Genomic DNA, 26,664 nt, shown 5'->3' on the forward strand with positions numbered 1-26,664 from the left:
CACTGGAGGGATATACCTGTAATAACACCACAGAGGGAGTGAGTCACTAAACTGCCCTCTCCTTGTTAAGGAGCTAATGCAATGTACTTTGTGTTTGTTTAAGGCCCAGTGGCCACTTTGGTAACTTTAGTTCTGTACCTTGAAAATGTGACCTAAGAGATGTTTGGTGCTAATTCAAAAGCGAATTGTCTGTGCTATGGGCATGAAAGATCTTGGGGCCCAATGTAATGGGAATGCAAATTTGGAATATCTTCCCTGCCCCTAGGCTAAAGTGCACCTGGAGCCTGGGGTGGGAGGCTTGTTTTTCAGTAGATACTTTCTGATTGGCCAGTGGGTCCAAAAGGTTGTTACATTCTCTGAGCCAGGAGAAGGCTATATAAGCCCTGATGTGTAGCTTTGTTTTGGGGGCTCACTTTGAGAAGTGTTCTGTGATTTGATCTGTATTCTGAAAAGCCGTTGTCCAGAGCCGCCCCCCCCTTTGAAAAACCCAGATGTTGACTGGGTATGGATGTAATGGTTGGACAATTCGGAAATCTGTCTACTTGATCTGTTTCTGTCTTGATAATTCTGCCTGTATACTTTGAAGTTTGGGGTGCTGACCTTTTCCCCTGAACAAGGTAAATGATACATGTTTGACTGATTAAAGTAAGCTTGTTAACCCATTTTGAGTTGCTTTCCTTTATCAAAGCAGATCCAAGAATCTGTATGGGCAGCAAACCCTGAGGACGTGCTTGGGGTGCTTGCTGCTACAGGAGCTCCCTTGGATCCGGATTCATATTCATGGACTTGATTTAGTCCTAAAGAAGCCTGGGCTCTAACGAGAGGCATCAGGCAGTTTTTTTTCTCACACTTTCTGGTTCTTTTCAACTCCCTAGAGCCCTAGGGAAACCCCCTAACATTTAAATTTGGTTTGTATCTAGGGTCTTCCCCAAAAGGGTGAGTACCAAATATTCAATATGCTATGTACATCAGTGGTAGGACAGCTACTTATGTCCCCCTCACAAAAAAAATACTTAACACAGAAGACTCAGGAGTGTACATGGACAAAGACTTAAGTGAGCAACAGCTCAGAGAAAAGGAACAAAGCAGACAGAAGAGGCTGTTAGGGTTTTGAAATCCAATAAAAGCTTACTTGTGAACATGTGTACTGGCTGCCATGTGAAAGAAGTTTACCATTTCTACTGGGATAGAATCACCCTTTCTTGGAGATTTCTAGAAGAATCCTCATATCTAAGCATATTGGAAAAGAGAGAGGTGTCTAGAGGATGGGGTCACTCCATTTAACATCGACTGAGTGTGCAATTCTTTCCAACTCAGTAGTCAATCCTCTCTGTTGCAACTCCTCTTATGGAATAATGGGGTGAGAGAGGCCCAAGTGACCACCTAGGTCTGCACTACCAAAAAATGCCAATTCTTTCAGCATTGAGCCAGCGCATGCCATGGACTGTAACACAGGATACCTGCATCACCAGACAGAGCCACGGGGTCTACTCTTTGTTGTTTTTCAGTTGTTTTCATGATCCCATTTGGGGTTTTCTTGACAAAGATATTGGAGTGGTTTACCATTACTCCAGCTCATTTGACAAATGAGAAAACTGTGCCCAGCATCACATGTCTAAGGCCAGGTTTAAATTTATGAAGGATCTTCCTCATTCCAGGCCCAGTACTCTATTCACCGCACCCCCAGCAGCTTTCTTCTCATTTAATTTTTAAGAGTGAAACTTTAAAGCCACAGAGATCATTCTATTCCTCTTCATTTTATGATTTGAATTCTCTAGTTGGAAATAATTTCTTGAACTCTTTGGGTGTCTTCTCAAAACATTGGTTTATAGTAACTTGTTACTCTCTAGTACTTTTGTAAGGGGCCTTCTTTTGAGGTTTCATATAACTGAAATCAAAATAACATGATAGAGAATTAGCATGAAAAAATGGTACCTCTGCAACTAGAATGGTCCCTAAAAGATATTTCAAAATACTCAGCAATCTGTTTTTGGAAACTGAGGTTTTGGAGACTGACCAAAACACAGACTCCACTACTGACTGATAATGCATAATAAAGACAGATTTCAGGTTAGACAGGGAACAAAGTCCTTCAACCCCTTTCCCTTTGTCTGACTCTAATTAATTTGCATGTTATGTCTGAGAGGATCTTGGGAGTAGCTAACACTAAATCTGGAAAAGTTATCTGTGACAGAGGTCTTTGGTCTTAGTGCATATGAGACATACTAAGACATCTTAGCCTTTTGATACTCTAGCCAGCTTTTGTCAACTGGGTATAATCTCTAAGATTAAAGAGTTATTAGTTCATTAGAAGAAATGGCTAGAATGTCATCATGTCAAGGCAGGCTGAAGCTCAATTAGCTTGGGCAGCCCTGAGCAAATGTTCCCAGAAGATAGTAGTAGCAGGAAGCAATGCCCAACAGAATATACCTGAACAGAGCAAGTTCTCAGCTGCCCTTCATTTAACCATAATACAACTCTCCAGATACCAGTGAAAGCTTTCTCATGCCAGTGAGAGGAGGGTCTTCAGCACTGCTTTTTGTTTGTGTAGTAAGCATTCTGTTGCTTCAAAAATATCTGAATATACTTTGTCCTTGGAGTCAAATGACATGGAGTTACCACAGGTGTTGTCTTGTTAGCCTCTTTGAAGAAAAATCTTTGCATAGAAATGAATAGCAACACACTAAGTTGTTCCCAGGGGGGTGGGGAACCTGTGGCTTCAAGGTCACATGTGTCCTTTTAGGTCCTTGGGTGCAACCTTTTGACTGAGTCCAAGTTTTATAGAACAAATCTTTTCATTAAGGGGATTTCTTCTGTGAAGTTTGGATTCAAAGGGCCATCCCTATGATTCTATACCATAGCAACCCTCAAGGCTCTCCATCCTCCAGCTTGCACACCCAGCAGGGGTTCCCAGCAAGGTAGTTATATGGCAAGGTTCTGAACTTTCTCTTCTAGAACAAAGCTGACTACATCTCCCCCTCAGGGTTCTAGAGTATCCATGAGGGCTGAGGGATATCTTAATGCTATGGGTTTAATCTTTTATTCCAGTACATGCACTTGAGGAAAATTAATATTATGTTGTATCATTCAATAATTAATATTCTATAAACCATCCTTTTCCCCATTTTGTCAGAGTTCATTTCTCAGCCTAGCTCACAAGACACAGTAATGAGATTACTCCTAGCCCCTGGAGCACTAGGTAGGCAATCAATTTAAGTGAGACCCTTGCCCCTATTTACAAATAAACAGAGAATCTGCTTGTTAACAAAAGACCCCTAGGCCTATAAAATGACCTGAAAAGAAACAGAGTCAGATCACAGAAGATAAAGTGTTTATTGTCTGAGAAAAAGCTCCAGGGGCAGGGGCCTGTGGCTAGGTGGCAAAGTGGCAAAGTGAATAGAGCAAAGGCCCTGGAGTCAAGAGGACCTGAGTTCAAATTTGAACTCAGACACTTAACACTTACTAGCCATATGACCTTGGACAAGTCACTTAATTGCCCAATTGCCCTGCCTTGCCCCTCCAAAAAAAGCAAAAAACAAAACAAAGAAAGAAAAAGCTTGCCAAGAGAGAAGATCCAGAAAGGGAGGACAGAGAGAGAGTTGCTCAAAGCTGAGTGGGAAAATGGTGAGAAATTTATAATTTCTAGAGGTTCTGGGTAGGGGGAGGCAGATGGATGTCTGTAGACTTAATAAACCAGGACAGGGGTAGGAAGGTTTCCCACGCCTGAACCAGGATGTTTAGAAAGTCTTGAGCAAGGTCTTAAGAGTCTGTAACTGCCCTTGAGCTGTTTGGTTTCTGGCAGCTACAGGCAACTCCACATTCAGCTAGAGTCCACTAGCAAAGGATCACTGGTATGTCAAGCAGCTTTGAGCCTCAGAAATGCTTCTAATTGGCCAGGTGTTGTGTAACTCCATTGTCCTGCTCCTCTATGAAGAAGGATAGCTCCAACACATAGTATAGTCATTACACAGTCCATGTTCACAAACTTGGGCCAAACCTTCCCCAGAGGACAACTCTCCTGTCGTCCTGTCTCCTTGTCAGAATTAGGGGTGATTATGTCTCCAAGGGGGAGGCCAAAGGTGACGGGTAGGAGATGGGGAATCTGGGATGGTTCTAATTTTCTGGCCAAGATTACTAGCAGCTACTGAGGCCCATAAAGCAACTATCATTCCTTATCAGAGAGGGATGTGATCAGCCACTTTGCCCAGAGGCAGGTCAAACCTATCTCTGGATAATTACTTTTATTCCCTTCCCTCTCCCTCTCCCCCTCCCCCTGCTTCTCCCCCTCCTGGAGGGGGGCACCAAAGTGGAAGCAATAGAGAGGACCTGAGGTAACTCTTAACTCACCTCCTTATTTTTTTTTTAAAGCAATAGGGGTTAAGTAACTTGCTCAAGGTTATGAGGCCAGTTATTTCTGGGTGTGGTGCTAATAAGTATCAGAGCCCGGAGTTGATCCACAGGTCATCCCCACACTGCAGCCGGTGCTCTTACTCACTGAGCCACCTGGCCGCCCCTAAAGTGTTTCTCTAAGATACATAGCTTTTTTTTTTCTTTTTGGAGGGCAATTGGGGTTAAGTAACTTGCCCAGAGTCACATGGCTAGTTTTTTTTGTGTTAAGTATCTGAGGCCAGATTTGAACTCAGGTCCTCCTGACTCCAGGGACAGTGCTCTATTTACTGTGCCACCTAGCCATCTCCTTATTTAGATGTCTACCAATTGGGATTGTCTTACCTTTGCAAGGGGAGGTCCAATGATATACTGTCAGCCCAATCAGAAGGAAGACACATCTAGGTTTAAAAGACCCTGTCAGGCCTCACTCAGGGTCTTTGACCCAATTTATTGATTACTGCTAGCCTAACTAATAAATTGATCATGCTCAGGTCCCTAAGATGGCCAGTGTGATCCACTTTCTTAATAGTTTATCTATCACTGTTAATGCAATATAATCTTGCCCTGGAGAAAACTCTTAGCCTGCCTTTGTTATAATTTTACTTGCCACACCCTCAATTATCATCAATTAGCTTTTACAAGGGGTATATAGAGTGAAGATTTAGCAAGAACAGAAGTATGCACCCTCCCTCAACAACCTGGGGTGTGGGGAAAGTGGGTTCACCTTAGCTTAAAAAGGCCAAGGTCTCCCACTGCATCAGGGCCATCTCCAAGTCATCCTTATTTATATCTCACCACTAGACTGAGATGGTCAGAACAAGAACAAACAAGAGCCACAACAACAGTTTCCATATAGCATTCACTTCAGCAAGGTCACTTAGAAAAGCAGCATGAGCCATGGATGAATCCTCATGTTCTATGCTGGTAGGCTAAATCAAGCAAGTTACTCCTCCACCATCTGACTTCCTGCTAATTTTGACTTGGCTTCTAGCTCCCAGACTTCTTGTGGCTTACTTTCCTGATTTTTCAGAACTCACTGTATCATAGCTACCTCCAATCATGTTCACCTAGATGCTGGAAAGAACTGAAACAGAAGCAAGGGCATAACAATGTACTCTGGAATCCGTGTTGGCTCCTGGTGAGAGAGCCCAAGGCCCCTCCCCCACACCAGGCCCACAGTATCTCGGCTAGAAGGAAAGAGCCAGAGCCACATATCAGATTAAACTGATGGTTGCCTTCTGAATACTCCCAGGTCACAGTCTATCGAAAAGGCTCCTCTTTACCACACAGTTAGTGGACAGAAACCAGTTACTCAATGTCTGGGCACGCTCCAAAGTTCATCTGACTGATTTCATCAACCCGCTCACAAGAACTGGGCTCATTGGCCTGTTATTCCCTGCTCCTGTTATATACCATCATCATCATCAAAATAGCAAGCATTGATATAGTGCTTAAAAGTTTACAAAATGTTTTTCAAATATCTTTTAAACAAATCTGGTAGATTGTAATGGGAATGTATATTTTTAAGATCTTCCCTGCCCCTAGGCTAAAGAGCACCTGGAGCCTGGGGTGGGAGGCTAGTTTTTCAGTAGATACTTTTTGATTGGCCAGTGGGTCTAGAAGGTTGTTACATTCTCTGAGCCAGGAGAAGGCTATATAAGCCCTGATGTGTAGCTTTGTTTTGGGGCTCACTTTGAGAAATGTTATGTGATTTGATCAGATGAAACTCTGGGAAGCTGTTGTCCAGGGCCCCCCAGCTTTGAAACCTAGATGTTGCTTGGTATGGATGTAATGGTTGGACAGTTTGGAAATCTGTCTACTTGATCTGTTTCTGTCTTGATAATTCTGTCTGTATATTCTGAAGTTCAGGGTGCTGATCTTTCCCCTGAAATAGGTAAACGATACATATTTGACTGATTAAAGTAAGCTTGTTAACCCATTTTGAGTTGCTTTCCTTTAACAAAGCAGATCTAAGAACCTGTGGTGGCAGTGACCCTGGGGACACTGGGATGCTTGCCGCTACATAGATTCTGGTGCTATTTTTATCCCCAGTTTATAGATGTGAAAACTGAGGCCGGCATTAGTTAAGAGACTTGCCTAGGGCCACATAGCTAATAAGTTTCTGAGGATGGATTTGAACTCAAATCTTCCCTACTGCAGGTCTCCTCTATCCAATGAACCACCTAGCTGTCACATATACACGTGTGTGTATATATATATGTATATATATATATACATGTATGTGTATATAAGTATATACATACACACACTTGTATCTATATATATGCTCCACAATTTTTTCCCTTAACATAAATGATGACTTCGAACATAAACCTAAGGTTCAAAGTATCACAGATTTTAAGTTGAAAGGGACCTTTGAGATTATCTGACCTAACCCCTCTCCCCCATTTGACAGATGAGGAAAAGTGAGGTCCAAAGTGGGAAATTCACCCAAGATCACAGAAACAGTAAGTAGCAGAGATAGGATTTAAATCTGGAGCTCTTCTGTCTCCAATTCAGTGCTCTTCCTGGTGCAACACACTGTTTATACTATAACACTATAATGAGAAAGTCTTTCAATTATCTTCCTAGAGAGGAAAACATAAAATTTTGGAAACTAAAGGCTTTATTTTAATTTTACTTTTAAATGTTCATTTCCTTACTTATGGCCACATCTGCATCTTCTCTCAAGTGACTGGTCGTAAAACTGGAAAATGAAATTAAAATGCAAACTCTTCTAAAGACTAATTTCCTTTGTAATCAAAAGTAGTTTATTTGATTCTAAAAGGACTGATGAATCATTGTTTCCAAGTATTATAATCATTTAACATATGAATAACTCATAATACTGTAATTTCTTCTTTCAAATATCTTTAATACATATTTTAAAAATGTCTTCCCAAGTTAATCATACAATTAAGAAATGATAGGAATTACAGAAGTACTATAAAACTGTTAAGTTTCACAAATATAGGTTGTTAGTTTGTAGCTATTAAGTGTGTGGTGTTAATAATATTTCTCAATCTGTCTAAAGATTTAATTCTAGGGTTATACTTTTAATACAATGAATACCTTTCCCCCCACCCCAACATTTTCTCACTCTGTCTTTTAAAATTATATCAAAATTAAAATTCAAGAAACTTTGATTAAACTGGGAGCAATACAAAGTTTAGGTAAAATGTAGTCCCTACCATTATAGAAGCATCCCCAATGCTTTCACCTAAAAGTCCATCATCAGCTTTCCCATTCAAGAGCTTCCAGGGGAATTATAGTCAAAGATATCAAGGTTGAACTGAGGTATTGGGATCATCTTATGGAGTATGTTTCTAGTTGTCATCTTTGGTTCTTGTTAAACACGTTTGAATTTTGAGGCCTGCTTCCAGTCATGCATGACTTCAGGGCAAAAGGGCTTGGACTTTGAGGTGAAATAGTCCCTTTATTGGCTACAGAGTCAGAAGAACACAGTGGATGTATAAAGGAATCCTCTGTTCCCCCAGCCTTTCTCTTTCTTTCTGGCAGTGAACCTCGATTTACAACCCTCTTCCCAAGAGTGTTTAAGGTGGTTTGCCCTGTTCCCTTCCCTTGCCTTTATGTGACTGTGAGTAGATGGCATTTAAGGCACATGTTTCACATAGACAAGCTTGAATTTGGGATTGGGCTGTGTCTTTAGTGTTTGGTTTTTCCTTATCTTAGTTGAACTAATTTCTAACCTGAAATAGATGGAGGCAACCTTGTGAATTTGAGAGATCTGTAAGACTTGGGTCCCATTAGATCAAAGTTATAAATGGCAGCAATCAGGGATGCCCCAGCCACTACCTTAGTGCTTTTCCAGAAGATATCCACGGAGAAGACTGGCCCAAGTCCTACTGTTTTACCAATAAATATGTACCAGGAATTGTTTGAATAGTGCAGAAGTGTGGTAAAATGTTAAATGCCTAATTAGCAGTTCTAGGAACTACTTTCTGTTGTGATGAGGTTTAAGGATCAGCTTCTAAGTAGATTATAGATTATAAAAATTATATGTAAATCAAGTTATTGAATCCTATTTTAAGTTATGTTAATTCCTGCTCTGTCTTCTATGTGTAGTATTTTATGTGTAGAGTAAGTTTCCTGTTCCATAACTGATGCAACTGATGCTTATTGTACACTGAGTACCTTTTTACTCCCCTTTTTTTTGGAGAAGTCCTAGAAATGAACCATAATCTGAGCTATTAGTAAATTTGTCCTTGGGCGCTTGAGAGTGGGGGGTTGGGAATAATTAGTTGAAGACTTTGAGAACAGACAAGTTAGCCCTCCCTTCTCATTAGCTGAACCTGATCCAGACAACATGCCTGAATATAGAAAGGAGAATGAACCCACGATCCCAGTTCTTGTAGGCCCAATAGAAATTCCCCAATCTTAGACAAGTCAATTGGGCAACTTATAAACCATTTCCCAGTTCACAAAATCCCTACTTTTCTGTTCACAGTTCTATTGCTGCTTCCTGGCTGGTGGTCAGTGGGGCTCTTGACAAATCATTCATCTTCAGTGGAGCTAATAATGATAGTTAACATTTATATAGTACTTACTATGTGCCAGGCACTGTACTGGTGCTTTATAATTATTGTCTCATTTGATCCCCACAACAACCCTGGGAAGTTGGTGTCACTATCCCCATTTTACAGACAAGGAAACTGAGGCCAATAGAAATTTAAGTGACTTGCCCAGAGTCACATAGTTAATAAATGTCCGAGGCTGGATTTTAACTTAGGTCTTCCTGACTCCAAGATCTCATCAAATAGTTGAGGGCAAACTAGGTATCTCTCTCAACTTTAAACCACTACTCTTCAAATATCCAAATATAAAAATTGGTTGCATCCTAAGGAAATCACAATAAAATATATGCAACACTAACATCTATTAAGCATAAACTGTGTACAGAGCACTATGACAGATATTGAGGAGGCAAAATGTTTAGTTAAGAAAGAAACCATTTCTGCCTTCAAGGAGCTACAGTTCAAAGCATTCCCACAAATGAACATGTTTCAAAGTAAAATGTGTTAAGTGTATATGAAAGGTACTAATGCAGTACTCTGAGAGTTCAAAGTTAGGAAAAACCATTTCCTGTTGGGGAGATCATGGAAGGTTTCGTGGAGGAGATGGCTTTTAACTTGGATGGGCAGGATTTAAATCTATGTAGATGTTTGGAGAGAGTATTTGAGGAATGAAGTGTCATAAGCAAATGGCACAGGATGTGGAGATACATACAGAGGAGTGAGTCAAGAACATGGTGTACTTGAAAGAGCCCTAGACTAGAGGTTAAGGCAACAAAGTTCAACCTGCCTTTGATACTCACTTGATTGGTGACTATCTGAGCCTCATTGACCATATCTGCAAAATGAGGATAGTGATAATTGTGTATTATGTATCTCACAGGTTGTTTTGAGGAAAGTACTTGAAACCTTAGAATGCTACATAAAAGGAAAGTACTATTTATCTGTTTAATTTGGTGGTAGGAATTATGAAAGGGAGTATCATGATATAAAGCTGAAAGGATAACTTGGAGCAAGGTCTTAAGAGGCTTGCATACAAGGCAAAAGAGTTTGTTAATATCTTTAATGATAACAATAGCTGACACTTACATGGTTCTTTAAGATTTGCAAAATGTCTTATGAATGCTATGTTACTTAAATCCCCATAACAACACTGTGAATAAGTGCTATTATTATCCCCATTTTACTGTTGAGGAAATTGAGGAAACAAAAGTTAAGTGACTTGCCCAAGTTAAGTGACCTAGTAAGGGTTTTTCCCCCGACTTAAAGTTCAGCACTCTAAACATTACATTACCTAGCTGTCTCAATAGCATTGTTACTGTGTTAATTGAACTATCACTATGCTATTGTCATGAAACTGTGAAAGAAAATTGTCTTAGAGCACTTAAGAGTTTATCCCAATGCAAACAACAAATAAGTATCCGTGGTAATTATGATATTAATATTAACAATCATAGCTGAAACACATAGTTCTTTCAGATTCATCTCATCTACTACAACAACTCTCTGAGGTAGATAGTGAAACTTATCCCCATTTTATAGATGAAGGCACAGGTCTGGTCATGTCATTCTCCTCAAAACTGTCACCTGCTCTCTACAACCTCTCGGGTAAAAAACAATTTCCTTAGCATATTTAAAGACTCTTGATAGTCTAGGGTACATCCTACTTTTTCAGGCCTTGTTTTGCATTATTTTTCTTAGCATTCTCTTAGGTGTAGCCTAACCAGTTGTTGCTTGAAGTAGATATACCACCTCCTTCTTAATGTACTCATTCTTCAGATCTGCTCTCAAGGAACTCATACTTTAATTCGGAGGGCCATCTCCATTTGTTTTGATCTATATCTCAACACTGGACCCAGATGGCTCTTGGAGGAGAAAGTCAAGCTGGTGATTTTGCACAGCCCTCCCTCACTTAAATCCAATTCACCTGAATGTCATCGCCTCCACAACAGCTCTAATAGGCAGAGACAACACAGATAGAGAGTGTAGCTGCAGGGTAGATGGAAAGGTCTAGTTGTCCTTAGCATATGATCATTGGCACTTTGCTGAGAGGAAAAAAGAAAATTCCAGATTAAATTTTAGTGACTAGGACTTTCCCTAAAATGAGCTGGTTGATTTGAGTCTTCCTTCTTAGTTCCTTTTAGAAGGAGGGCTCTCCCCAAAATGAAATAAAATAGCTTGGAAAAACTGACTGTGGTGAGAATAGCCATCCTTTTGTTCTGACTTATAAAGCTAGGGAAAAAAAGCAAGCTTTTTATCTTTTTTTTCCTCCTTTTTTAAAAATAGAGATCCTAAAATGGCAGCTTCAAGGGTCATCTCTTTTGGCTTGGGGCAAAAACAGACACGTGCTCTGGAGAGGGGAATTTCTAGACATTTTAATTGAGGCTAGCATTACTGACCAAGATCTTAGCATCACATAACTCACAGAAATGCAAAAAAAAAATGTCATAAAAGCAAAAGTACAACTATAAAATTATATGATCAATTAAAGTCTTAGAACTATGATACAAATCCCACAAAGCAGACATAAGCATATATACACATTTACAAGGGTCTCTATTGTGCTAGAAAGTGTACATAAAATACAACTTAACTATATCATAAATGCAGCCTATCCAAAATTAGTAAGCTAGTGTAATAAACATTAATTAAACATTTTATTAACAGTCACTTTCCTTGCATTAGCATTTAGAAGGCTCTTTTGGGATAGTTTGGATGGCCCATATGTCTTTAAAAAGCTGCCTAGAGAATTTCTTTTTCTAGCCAATTGGAAGCAAAGGAATTCATTCTAATCACCTTCTTATTCTAATCATCTTAGACTTCTGTTAGTCCATCATCATCACAACTACCACTATTAGCAGCAGCAGCAGTAGCAGCAGCACCTTAATTTATCTCTCTTGGTTCTAATTCTTCAAAGTTGGTATTGGAAGTGTTGGGATTATTATTCAATACAGGAGGTGCTGAATCTAGTCTTCATGTTCATTGGATTTTACCTTTTACTGCAAAGAAAGAGAAGCAGGGGGCTGCCCTGGATAGGGTGCTGTACTTGGGATCTAAAAGACCTGAGTCTGAGCTCCAAATCAGGAATTTCCTGGCTTTGTGAACCTTGGGTAATTCACTGACCTCTGCAGGTTTCCTTCTGTCTTCTCATCTGTAAAATGAAGAGGTTGTACTCAGTGACCTCTAAGGTCCTTCTACTTTAAATGTGTAATCCCTTTTTGTACCTATATTCTATGTTTTAATTGGGACTTGGCCCTTTACACTGTAGATCCAGGTATGATTTTGATAGTACTATTTCCTTATCTGAAAAATAGGGATATTAATAGCAGTTGTGTCTCAAAGTAGTTGTGGAGATCAAATGAAATATTTTTAAAGTACTTGAAAATCTTAGAGTGATATATGTGTTAATTATTGGGGGAATCTCTTTGCCTAGTGATCCCATTCAGTATTTTGTCTGGGCACATTAGAAATTGGCTCATGACTCTCCTGGAAAAGGGTCCTGAATTCTACTGCAAGGATTCAAGCTAACAAGACATCAGAAACAGGACAGATTTTATTTAACCCCCCAAAATTGCAAAAAGTGCTTCTACTCAAACCTCTAGAGTCTTTGTTTTTGTTGGGGATCAGCCACATTACTGCCCCCCTCCCCTCCCAGATTCTTTGGACCTCTAAGTCCACAAGACTAGATAGTCACAGGATAGGTCCAGTCCAGGCTGTTCCTTGCTGCACCTTATTGTGTCAATCCTTTTTTTCTCTTTGCAACTTGCAGCTAGCCTGCAATCATCTCTTCAGGTTTGAGTGAACCTCTCCAGCTTCTTTCACTAACATTCAGAATCCCATTTCTTTCTCTCTGTTAATCCTTAATGCCAAATGCAGCTTTGAGCCTGTGAATTTGTGCCAATTTTGGAACAATGAATACATGAATGCAATAAGGGTGACACATATTCATACCTCATCTAGAGATTTCTCCTGTCCAAAGAAATATCACCATGTCCAAAAGACAGTAGGAAGAATTTAAATCATTTCTGTTGATAGATGCCTGAGTATGCTTTCTACATATACATAAACATAAATGTCACTCATATAAATTATAAGAGGCCCCTCTATGCTATATACTCAGTCTTCATAGAAGGTTATTGGAGTGGATCATCTAAACCTTGCCAGTGAATGATTCATAACATGGTATTAACAGAGTGCAAAATGCCAAGTAGATGTAGATGAGGTGTCAACCTTGAAAAAAAATTATAATAATCTTAGCTGACCTTTACATAGACTGCCAGGCCTGGAATCAGGAAGAACTGAGTTCAAATCCAGACTCAGACACTTAGGAACAACATGACCCTGGGCAATTCACTTAACTTTTGTTTGCCTCAGTTTTCTTATTGGTAAAATGGGGAAAATAATAGTACCTACCTTCCAGGGTTGTGTGAGGATCAAATGAGATAATATTTGTAAAGCTCCCAGAATGTAGCAGATACAACAGAAATTATGCTGCTGTGATTGTCATCATTAACATGTATCTCCCATGCCTAGTACAGTGACTGGCATGAAGGAGGTGCTTGGCAAACGCTCATTGATTAATTGCCTTGTCTGAGACATGGCCCCAGAGAAGAAGAAACCGAGGCTCTGAGAGACTGTGATTTTCCCATAGTCACAGAGATAGATAGAACATTTATTAATCACTTACTGTATTTCCAGCAGCGTACTAAGTGCTGGGTATACATCTAAAAAGGAACAAGACTGTCCCTGAATTTAAGGAGCTTATGATATAATGGAGGAAGACAACACATAAAGGAGAGGTGGAAACATATTGATTCAGGAATGTGAGTGAGACTTTTCTTATTGTTTTACTTTTCATTTCAATTACTACTAAATTTTCTGTTTATTAATTTAGTGCTACATTTCATCTTTTTTTTTTTTTGCATGAGAGGCACGCTAAACATCCAATGTTGAGTGACTTAAAAAGCTCCTAGTTTCAAATGGGGTAGGAGCAAATCAGCAAGATTTGTTAAATTAAAAACATGGGAATTACTCCCACTTTTGAAGACCTAATCTGTGTGAATTTCATTTTTGGATTTCATTGGATTTCAGTTAACTTATAGATAAAACACTGTGTTGTGCTTTTGGAGAAATAAAAAGGCAATTCCTTAGCACCCAAAGAGATTGCCACCTAGTAGAGATGATAAAACATTACAATACAAAATACATTATTCATAAGGATGTTGCTTCTGTTTTCTTTGGTTATTAAATGGGTGCTATACATAAATTAAAAAACTTTCATGACATAATTGAGTCCTTAAGAAATTTCTTCCATAGGTGTGATTGTTACATTTTGTTTGTACAGGAAAGAATTATGTGAATTGGTCATGTGAATTACAGTAAAGAAGGGTAGAAGTAAGGAAAGGCATATTTTTTTTTCCTCTGAGGAAATAAAAAGCCCTGTGTTGCTTTGAGTCATGAAAATAATTATTAAACACAAAAAACATTCTTCTTTTTCATAATGATTCAATATATAAAAACAACTCTCATGTATCTCTTTTTTGTTTGGTGGCAGAATAGATGTGTCTGGGTTCTGAGTTCCTGAGCTTCTAGCAAGCACATTTGTTGATTAGAACAGAGGTTCTTAACCTTTTGTGTATGTCATGGACTCTTTTGGCATCTATAGTCTCCTCAGAATAATGTTTTTAAATGTGTAAAATAAAATGGAAAAGATTACAATGGAAATCAATTACTGTGAAGTAGTTATCAAAATATTTTTTTAAAAACAAGTTCATAGTCCTCAAGTTAAGGATCCTTGGATTAAAGAAAAATATCCCTTGAGATTTTATAGAAGGTATAACAAGATGTACCCTGGTCTGACTAGTACATACTTGTCAAAAAGCTGACTCATGCATGTTGGTTGTATTAAAAGGAGGAAGGAAAAAGGAAGAGAAAGAAAAAAAAACATTTTTCCTCATCTGCTTCTCATTTTTTGATTGTCCAAGAGTTCAATTTATTGAAGTATTTTTTCCCAAATATTAAGATAGAAAATATTTTCAATGTTACTTTTATCAAAGAAGCTTTGAGTCTAAACTAAATTTAATATTAATGTTAGTATATTAACCACACCTTGTATTTTCCTTGATAAGGTCCAAATGCTGTTCAGAGGCTTCAAGTATAGGAATTATTTCATTCTTTTAATTTAAGATAAAATAAATCAAGAAAATAAAAAAAAACATAGAATCTGCCTTTGTTTCATGAAAATTTAGTGGAGCACAATGTAAGAAAGCTTGTGAGAACTCAACAAGAAGCTCTGGCATAACAGAGAGCACTGTGTTCATAGTAGAAAGTCATATCATATTGGAAAGACAGGCACAGCCTTGTCCAAACCTCTGCTAACTACAGTGACCAATGGAAAAGAGAAACCAAAAGAAAGGAAGAAAAAAGAAAACTTTACAAGTCATAAATTAAAGTAGCTTTTATATTCACTTGCCATTGGAAACAAATTTATTCTCTGAGCATGCAACTGATGGTCTTTCATAATTTTCAGAAGAGTCAAAGTAACAGAGATATACAGGGAAAAAAATTAGGATGGAAATAGGGAGGTAGGTGGGGAGAATATGAAATATTACATCTTGGAAAAATATAACAGAGATTCTATTTTGTCTTTATGTTCCTGTTATGTAGAGAAAATGAAAAAAGTTATAGTAGAAAAACTTTCATTATTAAAAATTAGCTGCATAAAAATAAGTAGCTTTGAGAGAAATCATAATATGAAAAAAATGTGAAAAAAACAAAAATATTTAAAAGGACAGACATGGTTAAAAAGTGTAGAGCTTATCATGAAGGTCAAAGTTAAATCTGTTAAAAATGTAAAATGATGAGTGATAACTGGAAGAAATGGAATCCTTTGTAGAAACTAAACACACATTAATGCAAAAATGAGAGAATTATGTTAAATGATACCTTTAGGATATATAATACTTAATAATACATTTATGTACAAACTTTCATTTCCTAGGCTTTGGCCAGAAGGTTTCTTTGGAAGTAATAAACTTAAATTTACTTCATTTGTTTTCTAAAGCACAAGTCTTACTAAATTATTTCCTTGCTCATTGAGCTCCAGTAGCTCCATATCACCTCCAGGATCAAATAGAAGCTGTGCTGGCATTTAAACTTCCTTATCCTTCAGAACTCTGAATCAACCATGATTCTGGAGGGCTAGTAATACAAAATACTCCCTATCTCCTGGCAGAGAAAAAATATGAAGAATGAGACACATTTTTTTTTACTTTAATTTATTAATTTGTTTGTTTCCTTTTAGTTTACAGGATTCAATTCCACAATTCCTTGAATTTCACATTTTGTCCCCCTCCCTCCCCTCCCCCCCATGGTGGCTTATAATCAAGTATAGGATCTGTAAATACTTTCACATTATACAATGGTCAGGTTATAAGGATGGATTGTACCAGTTGGAATGAAAAATGGTAAAGAGGACATAAAATCAAATGAGACACATTTTTTTTATATGGAAATTTGTTTTACTCAACCATCTATAGTTGTTACAAAAGCTTGTTTTTTCTTTTCTTTTTTCTGGGGTTGGGAAAAGAGATAGGAGGGAGAAAAAAAAAAGCTCTAGAACTGAAAATAAAATAAAGTTCTTTAGCGCCTAGTCCCTTCCTAGTTTTGAGTCTTCTTATACTTCACTTCTCTCGCCATACTCTAGGATTAAGTTACACTGACCCACTTGCTATACTTCACACATGACATTCTGCCTCTCATCTCTTGTCTTGCACTAATTGACCCTCATACTTGGAGTGTTCTTCCTCCTTACCTCAGCTTCCTGGGTTCCTTGGCTTCCTTTAAGAGTCAATTCAAGGCCCACTTTGTACTGGAGGCCTTTCTTAGTCCCTTCAGCTGCTGGTATTTTCCCACTGAGATTATATCATGAAGCAGGGCATCGAAGACACCACCTCATCCACTGCATCCCAGGTTATTGTCAGTCATCTTGACTTTTGTCTTGCCACTGGACTTCCATAACTCTGGAAGAGAGAGTAAAACTGGCAACTTTGCACAACTCTGCCTCACTTAAATCTAATTCACATGCTACTCAAGACCTCACCCTGTGATGTCATTGGTTCTCTTTGAAAATGAACGCCCTTGGGGCGGCCAGGTAGCACGGCAAGTAAGAGCACCGGCTCCAGTGTTGAGAAGACCTGGAGATCGAATCCCGAATCCCGAATCCCGGGCTCAGACACTTAGCACCCACCCAGAAACACCTGGCCGTGTAACCTTGAGCAAGTTACTTAACCCTAATTGCTTAGGGGCGGCCAGGTGGCTCAGCGAGTAAGAGCACCGGCTCCAGTGTTGGGACGACCTGGAGATTGAATCCCGAATCCCGGGCTCAGACACTCAGCACCACACCCAGAAATAACTGGCCGTGTAACCTTGAGCAAGTTACTTAACCCCGATTGCTTAAAAAAAAAAAAAAATGAACGACCTTACATAAGCTTCGTACCTGTCTTATATGGTTATTTATATGTTGTCTCCCCTTTTAGAATGTAAGCTCCTTGAGGGCAGGGACTGTGTTTATGCATTTCTTAGTTATGCAATTTTCCCAGAATCACACAGCCAATGTGTGGCTGATGTAGGACTTGGTACTAGGTCTTCCTGACTCTGAAGAGAGCTCTTTAGTAACCTCACTATTTAAGACAATTACACAGATAATTTAGGTAAAAGAACTGCATATACCAAAACAACACAAAAAGTTCATGTGTATAAATATTAGTCACTAGTAATCATAGGAAGAAAGGTAAGGTAAGTGTTGTTTCTTCATGTTTCCTTTAATTCAGGAATCCCATAATTAGATAGATAGATAAATAGAGTTTTTGTTAAGCATGTACTATGTGTCCAGCAGAGGGCTGAGTGCTGGGAGTGTTAAAAACAAGCTAAAAGAATGAAAGCCCCCATCTTTAAGGCATTTACATTCAAATGGGGGAAGACAACACATAAAAGGGAGCTAAAAAGTAGGGACAAGCAGGTATGTGCTGGGGCCCAAGGAGGAAAGGTTCAAATAGTCAGGAGTAGAGCCATAAGAGAAGAAAGCAGGGCTAGCCTGGGCATTTCCTCATCTAAAAGTTCTGGGAAGGAAATCATCAATCAGAGGAGGGGCCAGAGGGGCCCCTGAGGGAGTGGTGAAAAAGTCCTGAGAATCATTTATAGACCATGGAAAAAGAAAAGCACTTTTCTGAGTAGTCATATGCTGATTTAATATTTTGCTGTCAGTATGTTCTATACTGGTTTACCTATATTAGCATGTTAGTTTTAAATTGTCAAAATTTAAAATGTCAAAAATTAGCTACTCTGGGTTTTTTGGTTCTTTTTTCAGTATCTAGCATAGTACCAAACCCAACTGGCTACAGTAGTTACAGATTCCTTTGGAGCATCAATCCATGATGGCAAATCATTTGCAAAGATGGCTTCAAAGATCGGATACTTTTATTTTATAAATCTCTATACGGCTTAATGCCCAGATTTATCCCAAGCTAGAAGAGAGTAGAAGACAGCTTCGTGCATTATTCAGAGGGGTAGAGATCTCTACCAGAAGCTTCTTTTCCCTTATTTTCAGTGGTACTTCATTATTTTTTCACTACTATTCATTGGCCATGGAAACTGGTATAAACATAGATTCCTTCAGTGTTCAGGTGCAGTTGACTGAGCAAGAGCCTCTAGGCAGTCTCCATACTCCAGCACCTTGCCGGCTAAGGTAGGTAGAGGTCCAAGTGCACCTTAGTAAGGCAGTGAATGAGGTAACTGAACAGGTCAGCTCCAGAAATTACAAAGAAATTGTGTATGTGTGTGTCCCAGAGACTTTTTACTTTATCAGTTCCTTCCCCTACAGTACAAAATGATTATTAAAACTTCGTGTATTTTCATATATACATACAGACACATACACACTGAAGCAGGTGAGGCCTTTGAGAGAGACAGGAAGCAGAACATGCCAAGAAGGTCAAACCACCATAATGTGGACCATGTTGTCTCCTCAGACCCGGAGGGAGACAGTCCAATAACCTTAACAAAAGAGCCCTGAGAATGGAAGTGGCCCCCAAACCACCAGACCTGCTTCTAGTCAAGCCCTTACAACCATCATCTAGGGGAGAAATCATTGTGGAGGGGGAAGGGAAGGTCTATTTACCTTGCCATGGCCAGCAACAACTGCTAACCAACTGTGGTCCATAGGCAAATAGAAACAAACCCCCCAGATGTTGCAATACCTTTCAGACCACCAGGCCTGCTTCTAGCTCAGCCCTCTTAGCCATTATCTCCCATGGAGAAAGGCCCAGTCATCCCTACCAACGACCAACAAACTGCCACTCATAGGGCAGGCAAGGTAGCCTGGCTTAAGCAGTAAGATCTTTTTTTTTTTTTAATGCATATAGAATTTATTGATTAGCATAAGAAAAACACTTTGCAAAGCCTCATAAAGCACTACTATAAATTTGAATTACAGTTAAGATTTTCCATTCATTCATTGACCATTTATTAAGTATTTATTAAATTAGGTGATTAAGGAGATAAAAATGCAATTAAGGCATATTTATTATTTTCAGAGTTTACAATCCTGTAGGAGAAATACAGAATATACAAATTGATAATATGATAAATATCCAGAGTCATAGTGCAAAATAGAATATATAAAAACATTAAGACAAGTACAAAGGGCTATTCAAGAACCAAGGAAAGAAAGATCATTTCTTATTGGAGATTTTTAAGTTAGGTTTCCTGAAAGAGGCTGCATATTTATAAAAGTGGTAAGCAAAAAAAAAAAAAAGAAAAGAAAAGTGGTAAGCCTTCAAGAGGTGAAAGGGAGAGAATTGTTTCCCAGAACTCTTTTTACCCAGGCACTGGGAATACTGAAAGTAAAGGCATGGAGTTTGACTATAAGTCTCTCCCAAGGTTAATTTTTACTCTCCCTATTTTCTTGATAGCTATTTATGTAAGCAGTAAGATCTTTAACAAGTCTCAGCTTAAAAAGACCAAGGTCTCTAACTGCATTCAGGGCCATCCCCAATTGTCCTGATTCATATCTGGCAACTGGACCCAGATGGCTCCAGGGGAGAAAGTGAGGCTGGTGACTTGGCACAGCCCTCCCTCATTTAAATCCAATTCACTTGCATGTCATGGCATCAGCTCCCTGATTGTTATGGTCCTCTTCAAGAATTAAGGCCAAACAACAGCACCTATAGAAGTAGTTTTGGGCGGAGTCAAGATGTTAGAGTAGAAACAGGACTTCCTCAGGGTTCTGGCTTCCACCTCCCCCAATTCATGTAAAAGGGGACTCTGAACAAACTTTGGAGCTACAGAACCCACAAAATGACACAGAGAAGCTAACCTCCTGCTGAGGACAGCCCGGCAGGCCAGCAGTAGGCATCCAGCACAGCCCTCTGGGGGCCCACCCCAGCCCCCTTAGAAGCCTGAGATTTCAGCCTCAGGGTGGGCCTGACCGGCTGCAGGGACTTTAGATCACCAGCAGCTGTGGCGGTTTCCAGAATTATCAACCCATAGATGCTAAGGACAAAGTGAGAGGTCAGTGCAGTGTGGACTTTGGGAGCTGGTTTTTTGGGAGTGTGGTCAGCCTTTGCCCCCAGGGCAAGAAGCCACTGAAGTGCCACTGCCATGCTGCCGCCACCACATGGCAGCTTCAGCTCCTGGCTTGAAGACTGTAGGGGGACCAAGTGATCAGTATGAGAGGTAATTGCTTTTGCTTTAACCTGCTTGGATGTGGATTACGGTCTAGGGTGGAGGTCCTGGGTTGTGCAAACAGCTTGCCAGAGAATGTGGAGGCTTCAGAGAGGGCACCCAACTAACAGCTATGGCAGCTGAGAAAACCCCAGCGATTTGGGACAAAGCTAACCTGTCTGGTGGCAGAGTCCAACTGTGGCAAAAAGCCCAAAATTCAAGTAATTGAGTGGCAACATGATCAGGCAAAGGAAGCAAAGCAAACAGAGCAACCCAACTTTACACTCCTATTTTGGGGGCAAAAAAGGATCAAAGTATGGAACAGGAGGGAGACAGCAAAGTCAGAACTCCTGCACCAAAAGTTTCCAAGAAAAATACGAGCTGATTACAGGCCATAGAGGACCTTAAGAAGGATTTTGAAAACCAAATAAGAGAAGTGGAGGAAAAATTGGGAAGAGAAATGAGAACGATGCAAGAAAATTATGAAATGAGTGTCAACAACTTGACTGAAGAAAATAACACCTTAAAAAATAGACTAAGTCAGATGGCAAAAGAGGCTCAAAAAGGCAACGAGGAGAAGAATGCCTTGAAAAGCTGAATTTGCCAGATGGAAAAAGAATCTCAGTAGCTCACTGAAGAGAATCATTCCTTCAGAATTAGATTGGAGCAAATGGAAGCTAGTGACTTTATGAGAAATCCAGATACTATTAAACAGATCCAAACAAATGAAAAAATAGAAGGCAATGTGAAATATCTCACTGGGAAAACCACTGACCTGGAAAATAGATCCAGGAGAGATAATTTAAAATTTATTGGACTACTTGAAAGCCATGATCAAAAAAAGAACCTAGAAATCATCCTTCAAGAAATTCTCCAGGAAAATTGCCCTGATGTTTTAGAACCAGAGGGCAAAATAGAGGTTGAAAGAATCTACCAATCACTTCCTGAAAAAGATCCCCAAAAGAAAACTCCTAGGAATATTATAGCCAGGTTCCAGAATTCCCAGATGAAGGAGAAAATATTACAAGCAGCCAGGAAGAAACAATTTGAATACTGTGGAAACGAAATCAGGATAACACAGGATCTGGCAGCTTCTACACTGAGGCATGGAAGGGCTTGGAATACAATATTCTGGAGGTCAAAAGATCTGGGATTAAAACCAAGAATCACCTACTCAGCAAAATTGAGTATCATGTTTCAGGGGAAAATATTGAGTGGAATAGAGGACTTTCAAGCATTCTTTTTTTTTCTTTTTGGGGGGCAATTGGGGTTAAGTGACTTGCCCAAAGTCACACAGCTAATAATTGTGTCAAGTGTCTGAGGCCAGATTTGAACTCAGGTCCTCCTGACTCCAAGGCCTTTGCTCTATTCACTGAGCCATGTAGCTGCCCCACTTTCAAGCATTCTTGATGAAAAAAACCAGAGTTGAATAGAAAATTTGACATTCAGATACAAGAAGCAAGAGAAGCATGAGAAGGTAAACAGGGAAAAGAAATCATAAGGAACTTATCAAAGTTGAGCTATTTACATCCCTACATGGAAAAACGATAATTGTAACTTACGAAACTTTTCTCAGTATGAGAATAGTTGAAGGGAATAGAAATGTGTATATATGTATATATAGGAGGGTATATGGGCATATGAATATATATGTGAATGTGTGTATATATGTGTACAGGTATACATAGATAGAGGGTACAGGATCAATTTAACAGGAAGCGAAGATACTTAAAAGGTGAAATTAAGAGGTGAAAGAAGAATATAATGAGAGGAGATGGGAAGAGACAGAATGGGGTAAACTATCTCATATAGAAGAGGCAAGGGAAAATGATCACAATGGAGGGGAAGAACAGGAAGATAAAAAGGTAAAACCTTATTCTCATTGAATTTGGCTCAGGGAGGGAATGATATACACATTAAATAGGGTATCTCACCCTACAGGAGAGTAGGGGGGAAGAGGATGAGAGGGGGAATGATGGAAGGGAGGGCAGGGGGGGAAGGAAGTTGGAAGCACCCACTTTTGAAAAGGGACAGGATCAAAGTAGAGAATAAAACATGTGGGAGGTGGAGGTGGGATGGGAGGGAGGGAAATATAATCAGTCTTTTACAATATATCTACTATGGTAATGTTTTGCATAGCTACACATATACAACCTATATTGAATTGCTTATCTTCCCAGTAAGGGAGTGTGACAAGGTTGGAAGGGAATGAATCTGGAATTCAAAGCTTTAAAATGAAATATTTAATATATGTTTATATATACTATAATAAATGTTTATATGTTACTGGGAAATAAGATATACAGGCATAGAGATCCACCGTGCCCTACTGGAAAATTGGAGGGGGTGTGGGAGAAGAAATGGGAGAGAGCAGATTGGAGGAGGGGATGTTTTGGGGTGGTGGGTAGGGGGGAAAACAGTTTTTGGTGTCCCTGGGTTTAAACCACAACAGCAGGAGTGTCTGGAAGAATCAGTGGGTATAATAAAAGTGACAATATCTAGCATCTATATAGCCCTTTAAGGTTTGCCCAGTGCTTTACACTTTCTCTTATTTATCCTAACACTAACCTTGTGCTGTAGGTACTATTATTATCCTATACATGGGAAAACTGAAACTGAGAGAGATTATAAGTGCCTTCTGTTCTGGTTAGGTGTCTTCGTGGGATAAGAAGACCCTTGCCCAAAATAAAATAAGCAGAGATGTCTCTAAGTAAAGACAGGAAAGATTTATTACACAATCTCTTGAGAAGGGGACATCATCACAACCAGAAGCAGTCTGGTAGGAGAGGTCGAAATTCAGTAGGTAAAAAGCTGGTTTATATACCCAAATTCTCCCAACTCCCCTCCCTTTGTCCTGTCCTGTTCCCATTAATTAGGAATTAAGGCTCACAATCTAACCACAAAAGAATTTGCTGGCATTGCAGGTGAGGTGTCAGTAAGATCAAAAGCAGAAGGTACATATCTTGCAAACAGGAAACAGACAAAATATATCATCAGTATTACAACAAGATAAATGTCAACTCCCTTAATATAGCCAAAACATGGATATGAAAACAGACAATATCTCATTAATAATGGGTATACTGGGGACTTTTGAGTCATAATAACCCTTCTACTATCGCCAGGGAGGTGGGAAATACCTATATGTCTTGGGGTTTTTGGAACACTAGAACCAGTCTATAGATCACAGTAATCTTTCTAAATCTGTACTTGTGCTGGTCAAGGGGAAACGAAATCTATGGCCAAGTTTAAGGAACATGTACTTTCCCTTCCTACATATTATCTAGGCTCAGCAAAACCTGCTGCTGCAGGGGAATAGAGTAAGGATTTCAGGCTGTTAAGTCCTAAGTCTTTGGTGCTTTACTATAATTCCATTCAGATTTCTGGGATTTCTGAGATGTTACCTGAGAAGTTTTCACTTGTTCCACACAGTGTCTAATGCAGAATTCAAACTCAGATCTTCCTCACTCCAAGTCTAACATTCTGTCCACTATGCCACCTACCTGCCTAGCAAGGAATATGCTGACTCCTTTTGGCCCAGGATCTGCCAAGAGGAGGGAATTTAGAGAGAGAACATTCTATACAGAAATAGAGAATCAAAGTGCAGAAGGTTGATCAAGAGAGCTCCCTAATCAATAAGAGGATTTTACAGGTGAGTCTTTATATGGGCTTTTGTCTGTTCCTATGAGCCTTTATATGGATACTATCCCTTGATAGCTTTTTGGAAGATGGGTCTCTATGACTGCGGTTGGCTCCCACTATTGTGGGACAGACTAGTATGGGGAGTCATCCCTTTGTGTTGGTCAATAAAAGGGCTCCTACAACTTTTTTTCCTCCCTTTTCTCTCTTCTCCCCATACCCCAAATATTCTTAGAGCACAGAACAACAAAGGATGGATCTTGGTCCTGGATTTGGGGGAGCTATTCATTCACAGTTTGGGGGCAGAATCACATAGGAACCCTGGAAGGGGTGGGCTAGAGTGAATTCTTCCTGGTGAGCTGATCATCAAGTTTTCAATATGAGTGTTCACACTTCTTAAATCAGTAAATGGTATAAATTGAGGCCTGATTTATAGACTAAGAGTAAGGAAGAAAATGTTAATGAGGCAGATTAAATTTAAATGTGTAGGGGCAGCTAGGTGGCACAGTGAATAGAGCACCTCCCCTGAAGTCAGGAGAACCTGAGTTCAAATTAGACCTCAGACACTTAACACTTAGCCTCCTGACTTTGGGCAAGTTAACCCCAATTGCCCTGTCTTCCCCCCTCCAAAAAACAACAACAAAAAATTTAATGTGTATCATGAGTATTTTTTTTTAGGAACTGCTTGTTAAACATTTACCAGCATACCCTTATAATGAGGTATGGGGCTCTCTGGGAGCCCCCTTGAGCTCTCCTTGAGTCCTCTGGGAACTTCCCTTGGACTCTTGATTGAATCATCCCATTTGATGAGGCAGGTCTTGTAGCTAGACTTCCCACCCCTGAACTGGCCTAGCCCACCATTGTCTGTAGCCTCCAGCTACTACCCACTCTTAATCACTCACTGACTTCATTAACTCCTCCTGAAGACCCTCCCCAAACTCCTCTAGACCATCCCTAGATTCCTCCCACAACCTTCTGTATATAAGACCCCATCTCATGTCATGTGTAGTGAGAGCTCCATAGAATGCCATAGAATAGTGAGAGCATTGTAGAATTTTCTAGCACAGACTTATTCTGTGTCTAATGCAAGTGAAATTTTAATACATTTTACTTTACTTTGGCTGAGAAGATTTGAGTGGAATTCATTCAGCAGGACCTGGCATGTTGGTATTTTGGGGTCTCCAGAGCAACCCTAACCCTCTTAGTGGGTACCCTCTTCACTTGGAACTGGGTCTGCTTGCCCTAGTGGCCTAAGAAAGTATCTGAACAGTCACCTCCTAAATCCCATACAATGGCATAATCTCTCAATTATGTGGCGGATTACAGAAGGAATCCAAGGGGTGATGTAATGGAAAGACTGCTATTTTTGGAGTTAGAAGACTTGAGTTCAAATTTTGGTTCTGCTTTCCTGAGGTCATCTGTGTCAGTCAATAAACATTTACTAAGTGTTGCTAGGCACTGTGCTAAATACTGGGGATTAAAAAAAAAGAGGCAAAAGATCATCCCTGCCCCCAAGGGACTCACAACCTTTATGACCTGGACCAGTTATCTAATTTCTCCTGGCCTCACTTTTCTCTCTGTAATGCTTAGGTAATGCCTAAGATTCTTTACAGCTATAAATATATTCTGTTAATGATTCTGAACAGGCAGGATCATAGACAGAGCAGAAAGGAACCTTTGAGGTCTTCTAGTTCAACCTTTCATATCATATTAGATGAGGACTATGAGACCCAGAAGATTTAAGAGCTAGATTCAGAAGATTACAATGGATGCTCAATAAACTTGTTTTTGATTATTCTCCCACTGAAAAAAATCCGACCTTTAAATCTTTTACCCTCTTCCACCTGACCATGAAAAATTCAAAGTTCCACTACTTAGTAGCAGAATAAAAGTTAGCGGAGAGTAATAAGTATTATTAAAAAAAAACTACTCTCCTCTATACTTTACCTTACTATTGTGTTCTTCATAATACATTTGAAAAGGATTATTGAACTCTTCACAGAATTAAGATAAGATAAACACAGGATTTAGGCATTGAGTATTTTCCTATTTAACTGAATTATTATTGATAACTAGGTCTAAGGTCAAGTGTTTCTTCATGCTTATTCAAGAAATCTGATTAATGAGAGTGATGGGGTGCTTGGGGTGTCTATGTAACATCAGTTTGTAAAATTAATTTGTAAAACTAGTTTGTAAAATCACATTCCCCTCCCCCTGCCCCCAAGCCTCAGAGCATTTATTAACTCTGCCCCTTCCCCCTGTCAGCACTCTGCCTAGCAAAATTCATGAACTGTTTATTTCTGCTTGGAACAATAACAAGCTACACCTATGAATCCTTCACTAAACCATCTATAAACCTTTTAGCTTGGGCAAATATTATCCC

General features: G+C 39.4%; 1 long non-coding RNA gene across 1 annotated transcript in view; it reads right to left on the reverse strand.

Moving 5' to 3' along the window:
- Positions 1 to 16,740: 16,740 nt before the first annotated feature.
- LOC138153117 (uncharacterized) overlaps positions 16,741 to 26,664 on the reverse strand; it is a 14,740-nt gene continuing 4,816 nt past the window's right edge. The window contains exon 3 of the long non-coding RNA XR_011166304.1: positions 16,741 to 16,942. This is a non-coding gene — a long non-coding RNA (uncharacterized lncRNA). The remainder of the gene's footprint in view (positions 16,943 to 26,664) is intronic.

The sequence above is a fragment of the Petaurus breviceps genome, unplaced genomic scaffold (assembly GCF_028583685.1).
Source record: "Petaurus breviceps papuanus isolate PSGF00001 unplaced genomic scaffold, PetGlider_PUasm1.0 90977, whole genome shotgun sequence".
Lineage (NCBI taxonomy): Eukaryota > Metazoa > Chordata > Mammalia > Diprotodontia > Petauridae > Petaurus > Petaurus breviceps.